Consider the following 8,993-nt stretch of genomic DNA (forward strand, 5'->3'; position numbering starts at 1 on the left):
CCATAACCATAACCGATATGTCGGTTAATGAATAACCATAATCATAACCGACCCGTTATGGCGGTTATGGTTAATCGGTTTTGTAGGTTATAGTGAGTCGGTCCGTAACCAAAGAAATATAATTGAGCTTAAAAGTTTGGTACCAATTATTACCAAAAACGTCATGACATGATATACCAAAGTATATAATCGTTAATATTAATACCAAATATTCAAAAAAAAATGACATTATGTAATCCAACAATGAAATTCAACTTAATTTGATAACAAATGTTGAACAAAAAACATCAAAATGATATAATTCAACAACATGCTTGGTGGAAGTTAATCCCAAACATATTGATGGTTAAATTAGGGTTGTTCAAAAAGCTTGAGGCTCGAAGCTCGGGCTCATTGGCTCGCTCGAAAAAAGCCCGATTAAAACTAGCTATAAAAAGTTGAATTGAAACATCCTGTGCTGATTTGGATCATTTTTGTAACTGAGCCAAAATCGACTCTAGCTCGGCTCGAGGGCTCGATCTTAAGCTCGTTTAACTTCAAAATCAAGCTAGAGCCTAACTAAGTTACCCCGTTTAATTTCGAGCTCGAGCTCGAAAACACCCTGACTCGACTCGGGCTCGACTCGTGAACAGTCTAGGTTAGATAAATAGGTCGGTTCCGCAGTTTTGGAATTATCTTTAACCAAAACCGACTCGTATTTGGCGGTTTTAAAAATTTATTAAAAACCGACCTGCTGGTTATGTCGATTATCGGTTAAAATCGGCTCTGTTATGTCGGTTATGGTTCGGTTAAATGGTTATGGTGGTTAAGTTACTCACCCCTAGCTCTGGCCACCTGCAACTTCTTTTCTGGCAAACTTTCCGGTGTAGTCTCCGGTGACGTATTAGCGATGACATGTACCCACTAGCGGAGACGCTTGGGCCTTTAGCGACAGACCTTCAGCGGTGACCTTTTAGCGGCGACATGAGTATTAGCGGTGACTTTAGAACCTTTTAGCGGAGACACATGTCGCCGCTATTGCTCCCTTTTCTTGTAGTGAAATATCCAATCGTTCGACTAAATAGTGGAACAATCCTAAATAAAACACTCAAATAGTCAAACATAAAATTATACCCTGGTGAGTTACTAAGTTGGTACGGCGATGGCTGATGTTCTGTTCGGTGGCGCAGGCGATGGTGGAATGCTAGTGATGGTGTGATGACAGGGAACTAAAGGAGTGTTGGAACTGGGGGTGGGGGGTGGGGGGGACGAGAACGAGGAAGCGTCGCCAGAGACCTTAATTTTATTGTCGTTTTCTTTTCTTTTTTTTAAAGTAATTATTATTATTTTTATTATTAAGTTTGCCATTTTAGTTTGTGCCCGATAATCTATATTATAACCAATGGATTTAGAATAAAAATTTGTTTGTGCCCGATAACTTTAGGAGAGGTCAAAATTCAATTATAATAAAAGTGCCCTGTCTCGTACACCTTCAAGGTCGGGCCTGTTAAAACTTCTAAACTGAAGTTGCAATTTACGTTTTTCTTTTTCATTTTTATATTTTAATTTAAAACTTGCATTGGTCACAATTTTAAAGATCATAGGTGAAGTAGAAATATTCTTCCCTTTTGTTTTCATCCAGCTAGTAGTAACCCATGTCACTTCTTTTTAGGGGAAAAAAAAATCAGTTTTCTAATAAATGCTCCTTAACTTCTCACATGTCCCCGTGGTTCATTGTTCTTCCATTTCCCTCTCCGCTACGCCTGAACAGCAGTCAAAGTGGTTTTTCACCGGATTATTTTTTCCGATCAACTTGTTTTCAAACTTCTTTTTCAATAATATAACAACTTAACAACAAAATTTTAAAATGGTTCAAACCACAAACATTTGACTAAGTACATATCACTACTAACATTAAATTGGGTTGGTTGAAGGGTTCGGTGGCCCTCCTGATCCCAATAAATCACTAAAATATAATAAAGATGTAAGTACTTTTAATGAGTCTTATTATGGCTAAATACCTAGGGTCTGATTGGTATAGGGTGATGGAATGAACGAAAGAATGAAATGAATCATTGCCATTTCATTGTTTTGTTTGATTACCACGTAGATTATTAAATAGTAAATTATATACAGATAATATTTTTATCATTAATGAAACCGTAATAACATGATACGATATAATAATTATTATAATTTGATAATAATAATAATAATAATAATTGTTGATTATTTTTTATTTAATTCATTGAAAGAATGAAAGAAAAACCACCTTCTATTAAAGAATCAAAAATGCTATATATGGAAGGAATTGGATTCATTAAGAACGATTCATTCCATTGATAAATGACAAACCAAACTTGTTTAATTTGATTCCTTTATAATGATTTATTTCATTCCACCTATCATTACTTTATATCAAACACTATCTTAGATTTTATATTTTATTCATTTTTGTAAATTCTAGTTATAATCTGGTTGACTCGTTTGGCATTAACAAAATATGATACGACACATCTATAATAAGTTGTAAAAATCATTCCAAAACATAACGTGTTTTACTAAATTGCCCCTCCTAAATAACATGCGTTGATCCTACTAAATAACATGTGTTTATGTGTTGATCATATTAAAGGGATGTCAGGAAATAATATAATAACATTAAATGTAGATTTGAGATATTTTTAGATATTATATTATATAGCATAATGTCATTTTACCTTTCACTTTTCAGCGTCACATTAGTAGCGTATCTCAAATCTAAATAATATCATCACTTCCCTACTTTCTGAATTATATATATATATATATATATATATATATATATATATATATATATATATATATATATATATATATATAGGATCAGGATCATGTGAGAATTTTTTGGAATTAAGAACTTTGAGAATAATTTTGAACCACAAAAAAACCCAAAAATAAAAAAAAATCATAAAACAAAAAAAAACACAAAAATAAAAAAAGTAAAAAAACCAAAGTTCTTATTTATCATCACGGTTTCTAAAAAAAAAAATTTCTCGATTTAGCTAACATATATGTATAAGTATAATACGAATTAAAAAGAAAAAAAAATTAGTTTTTTTTATTATACATATATATATATATATAATACGTACACATATGTTTTTTCCTATACACATATGTATAATTTAAGGTAAATGATAATGTACATATGTGTACATTACGTAACTAGAGATTAAATGAAAGTATACATATGTGTATAGGTATAACACGAATTAAAAAATTTTTGGTTTTCTTTAATTTTATAATGAAACCGCAATGAAATATAAGAATTTTGGTTTTTTTACATTTTTAAAATTTTCGTTTTTTTTTTGTTTTATAATTTTTTTAAATATTTTTTTAGAGCCTTTTTTTGTGGTCCAAAATGATTATCAAAGTTCTCAATTTGTCGATGATTCTCTTAGGATCCTTACCCTATATATATATATATATATATATATATATATATATATATATATATATATATAGAAAGATAAGGAGGTGATGAGTTGGTGATCACTTCCATGATGTTATGAGTTAACGTACAAGTTAAATTAACGTGCTAATTGTGAGAACCAAATAGAGTGAATATGTATACAAGTAAAGTAATTTTATATAATTAAATTATAAAGTATTTATGTAATTACTCTATGATATAATTACATAATCACTCTACTTGATTCTCACAATTAGCACGCTAATTTCATTTGTATTTGATCAAAACCATATATATATATATATATGACCACTTCCATGATGTTATGAGTTAACGTACAAATTAAATTAACGTGCTAATTGTGAGAACCAAATAGAGTTAATATATATACAAGTAAAGTAATTATACAATTACATTATAAATATTTATGTAATTACTCTATGATATAATTACATAATCACTCTACTTGATTCTCACAATTAGCACGTTAATTTCATTTGTATTTGATCCAAACCATATATATATATATGATGGTTCAGGCGAGAAATGATATTACTACGAGAAATGCGAGATGTAAGGCCCCGATCCCGGCCCTACATTGAGTGTTGGATTTACTCATAAACACTGTTCAAAATATCATAGCGAATTAAAACTTTTCGCGGAATATACAAACATCAATCATTCATACATAATCATTCAAATCTTGTCTTTAAACATACTCAAAACATTATAGCAATCCTTCTTCATATGCCAGTCTCTCCAGTTCAGGTCATGTGTCTCCCTCAAGCCAGATGCCTTAATCTATTTGCCTGCGTGCATACTAAAAGTCAGCTACGCTAAGTGAGTTTTAGTTAATCAAGCAACATACATTACATTCTCAACTTACTGATATGTATCCAGAGATACATATTTCATACATAGTCTGTTTATCTTTTATTCATACATACGTTCATACATCCATACATTCATACACACATTCTTTCATACTTTCATACTTACACTCTTTCATAAGTTCTTACTTACATTCTTTCATACTTTCTTACTTACCTTCTTTCATACTTTCTTGTTTTAGCTTAATAATATATGCATAATTATTTCTACGTTTTAAAGAGCCTGTAAAGGTTCTGATGACTCAGAGGATGATTTGCCTCACACATATGGGATGATTCATTATGTAACCTCTGATTATTTACAATCCATGTTTCTTCCTACATTATAGAAAGTTTTGCAGGCTGGTTTTATGGCGAGGAGGTGACACATAGAAAGATTGATTTTGGAGAAGCTAAAGAGGATGAACAAATTGAGGAGTCAAAGCAAGATGAAGCAACCCAGTAGCCAGCTCAAGATGCCTTAATTGATAGTCTGGTTGAGGACCTCACTGATATGGAGTCTGAAGTCTCAAGCGAGGAGTTTTTACTTAGCGAACATGCATTCATGCAAATCAGGTAACTCCTTCGTCTTTAATATGTGAAAATTGCGAGCTACCTTGTGAGGAGTATAAATTTAAGAGTTTAGAAATTAAACAACTTAAAAAACACTATGACACTGCCTTACTTGATCTTAAGCATGTAAAAGAGGCTTATGATAAACTTCAAGGGTGTGAGAAAAAGCTATGGGAGAAAGTCCTACAAGATGAGAAAACCATTTTAATGCAAAAACACACAGTTGAAGATAAACAGATTGCCATAAACAGACATATAGATGATAATGCAGCTCTCAAACTTGAGTTGCAAACTCTCAATATTGAGACTGAACGTATAAACTTGAAATTGTCAAGTTACTCTGCCTCATCGTAAGTTACAGACCACATCATTCCCAAATCCTTATCCTGTGAAAAGAAATCTGAGGATGATGTGGTTGAGCCTGGGAAACCTGATGAAGGTTATCATGCAGTTCCGCCTCCTAACTGGAATTCTTATGTACCTAAGAAACCCAAAGGTTTTAAGAAGGTGTTGAACGTGGAAATTGCTAATCCACTTCGTGATTCCACATCTAGGTACCGGAATCCATAGATGTGAATTTTGAGAAAACTATTCACAACTCCGAGTGTGATAGTGATACAGGAGTAAAAGTTGCTAAAACTGTCTTAACCGAGAAATCTGTTGAGGTTAAACCTTTAGCTAGTAAAGGTTGTGATAAAACTGTGAGATTTGCCGAAACAAGTTTCTATCACGAAAGGAAAACTCATGGAGTTATCAAACCCAAGGAATTTAAGAAAATCCTGTTTGTCAAAGGAACAATTTCGGAATCGGAAAAAGAGGCCATTTTCCCTAATCAGACTAATCAAGAATTTTATAAACAAAAGGCTGAACGTGAACATGCTGAAGTCACTCCGATAAACAAGTTTGTATATAGGAGGAGATGCTTCAACTGCAATGAGGTGGGGCATGAATTTTATGCATGTCCTAATCGATTGAAGCATACTCGCGTTCACCAACCGAAGTTGATTCCCAAGAGACATGTTATCACTCAAGTTGTTGATAAAAAGATAAATTTTTTAAGATGCGAACCGGTTAGGATCTTGAAAAGAACATATTATGTTAATGCAAAAAAAATTTTTGAAAAGGGTGAAAGTTCCACAAACAAGAACCCATCTTTTTACATTAAAAAGAAATCTTTCGGTCAGAACTGGGTGGCTAAACCGTCTGTGTCAAATATCAAGCCACCTAGTTATGAGTTTGATAAGATATCTGTTTCTGATACATTTAGCAATGTGTCTAGCTATTATATACTTTCAAGTGATTCAGAAATAGATAATGTTGTTGTATAAAATCAAATAGCCCAAGACCAAAAAGGCTTAGGTTTCCTTATTTAACTAATCCGTTAATTGTATATGCAGGGGCTTCTGAGATTTCCCGATTCACGTTGGATAATGGATAGCGGAGCCTTTTGGCACATCATGGGTACCTTTCACCTTCTAGAGAATGTCATATCTATTTGTGGGGGTTATTTTTGATTTGCTGGAAATCAGGGTGAACAAATTGTCGGGGAAGGAACATTGTCAAACGGCAAAGTCATGTTTGATAAGTTAATTACATCACCGAGTTGGAGAACAACTTTTGAAGCATATCACAAATCTGTGATAAGACCTTCTCGACACACTTCACGAACAAGGAGTGCATGATCTTGAGACCTGGTTTTAAGATTCCTGATGAATGGATTCTGATGCATGCTCCTCGAGAGAATGATTTATATCTTCTCAACATGAGTATAGCCTCTACTTCATCATCGAGTGCTCAATGTTTCATTACCAACACATCCGAGAAGGAGTCGGTCTTATGGCATAGGAGAATGGGACACATCAATGTCAGGAAGATGAACCCGTTTTATTCATAATCAATTGGTCGATAGGGTGAATTTGAAGAACTTCTATTTCAATGAAGATTCTGTTGAATGCAAGAAAGGTAAACAATCGAAGAAGTCACATCCAAAAAAGATTGTTAACACCATTAACTTGCCTTTCAAGCGTCCACATATGGATCTTTTTTGTCCGATGAATGTCGAAAGTATCACTGGGGAACTCTATTATTTGGTGGCTACTGATGACTATTCAAGATTCTTGTGGGTAATGTTCTTGGACACGAAGGATGGGACCTTTGACAACCTCATAGTCTTATTCAAGAAGTTGGAGACTTTGTGTAATTAACACTTAAAAGCCATTTAAAGTTGAGTTTCAATCCAATGTTCAAACTGAAACCCTAAGTGGTCGATCACCGTCGATTTATATTCAATTTAGGTAATTGTTAATTGGTTATGGTTCGGAATTAGATGCTTAACGTAATCCCTCTGTGAATTTGGGTTGATGGAGGGAAATTCTTGTTCTGTAGAAGCATAACGTCTATTGCTAGGGTCTTATATTTGTTTTGTGTATTAAATGACATATTTGTAATAGATTTGGTATAGCCGGTGCATAAGTACCCTTGGATCCACATAAGTTATGCAGCGTGTAACTTATGCACCCAAAGGTAACTTTGTGAAGTCTATAAATAGAGTGATACTTATGCGTTGGTTAGAGAGTTTTTCGATGACTTCTAGAGAGAGAAAATATTGTCTAGAGAAAGAGTGTGCTTGAATATTGTCATATCATCTTGTATTGATTATTAAAGTTAATGAAATGGACTTTAAAATTACTTTTGTGTTTTCAACTTTGATGGATTCCACATTTCAAGGTTAAACCCAATAAAGATGACATCGATCCTACGGATGTCTAGCTAAGCATCACGCTCCTTCACGTTCAATTTGAGGTTTCAACAAATTAGGGTTCGTGAGGGTTTGAGGATAATTTTGATTACTTCTTAAATTTAATCCGATTCATATTGTGAACAACACACTTGCCCCAGTGGCAGGTGCAGACCTGATAAAGTTCAAACTGGCATGGGCGCAAGTTCGAGTCTTCCCAGGCCCTGTTTTTTACCCTTATTATTTTTTTTTGTTATTTTCTTTTATGTTAATTATCCTTAAACTCATATATGAAACCAAATTTATTTTATTCATTCTAAGGAACTAAACCTGTTAAACTCCCAAAATAATTTTCATTTTGAATTTTCCTATATATACATATACTAGTTTTTACCCCCCGGGTATTACAGAGGCTGTTTAAAATTTTCTTTTCTAATATTGTGAATGTATTTTTTTTGGATTTTAGTTAATTATTGTAAGAAGTTAGTAATAAACTTTAACCTATTTTGATTAATTTATGTTGGGTTGTGTTCATTTTTTGATGAAACATTGAACGAATTATCTACTTAATTTTTATATTTATTTGTTTACGTTCATTTATTATAATTTGATTTTATTTTGTGAAACCTTTCATTTAAGTTAAACTTAAGAGAAAAAATAATCGCTAATGTAAGTATTGAGAAATTAAATTAGGGTTTCATTACGGGGTTTGGTTTACATTTTACGTTTCTAATATTTATATATTTTTTGTATTTTAATTTTATTGTAAGGAAATTAATAATATACTTAGGGTTTGATGATGAAAGGATTTCACAAATAAATGAGATGTTATACCCGTTTAAATGCTATCTGGGTTTGATGAGACCCATGGCTCGCTTATTTTTTTTAATATGAAATTGTTTCATAGTTATAAATATATCTTATTTGAAAAAAAATTAGATATTAATTATCAGTATATCCCTATTTGATAGGATTTTCTTATCAAATATTTGGTGAGATTAATTTTTTATATAATGAGATGTTATAACCCCATTTAATGGCTATCTGTGTTTGGTGAGACCCATACCCGTGAATTCGGGTCAAATGCATGCGAAACCACCACTTACAAATAAAGCACTCTTGTGGCTTGAGAAAGAATAGGGAGGTTTCGTTTATATATATTTAAGATAATTATGAAGATATATTTTACTTGTAAAACTATTTATCTATCCGGTTTAACCTAGTATAATTGTTATAATTAGATAAATAAATAAGCAAGTAAACTAAAATGGTTTTACTCATCTAAACGGACCAATCACCGTTAAACTTTCAAACCAAGTTTTCGTTTAATATATAAATATATGTAATATTAAATTGACGTTTATTGCTTAAAAATCAAAAA

This window comes from Bidens hawaiensis, unplaced genomic scaffold (genome assembly GCF_021521415.1).
Source record: "Bidens hawaiensis isolate Kalapana, Puna unplaced genomic scaffold, B.hawaiensis_p1.1 tig00022318_1, whole genome shotgun sequence".
Taxonomy (NCBI): domain Eukaryota; kingdom Viridiplantae; phylum Streptophyta; class Magnoliopsida; order Asterales; family Asteraceae; genus Bidens; species Bidens hawaiensis.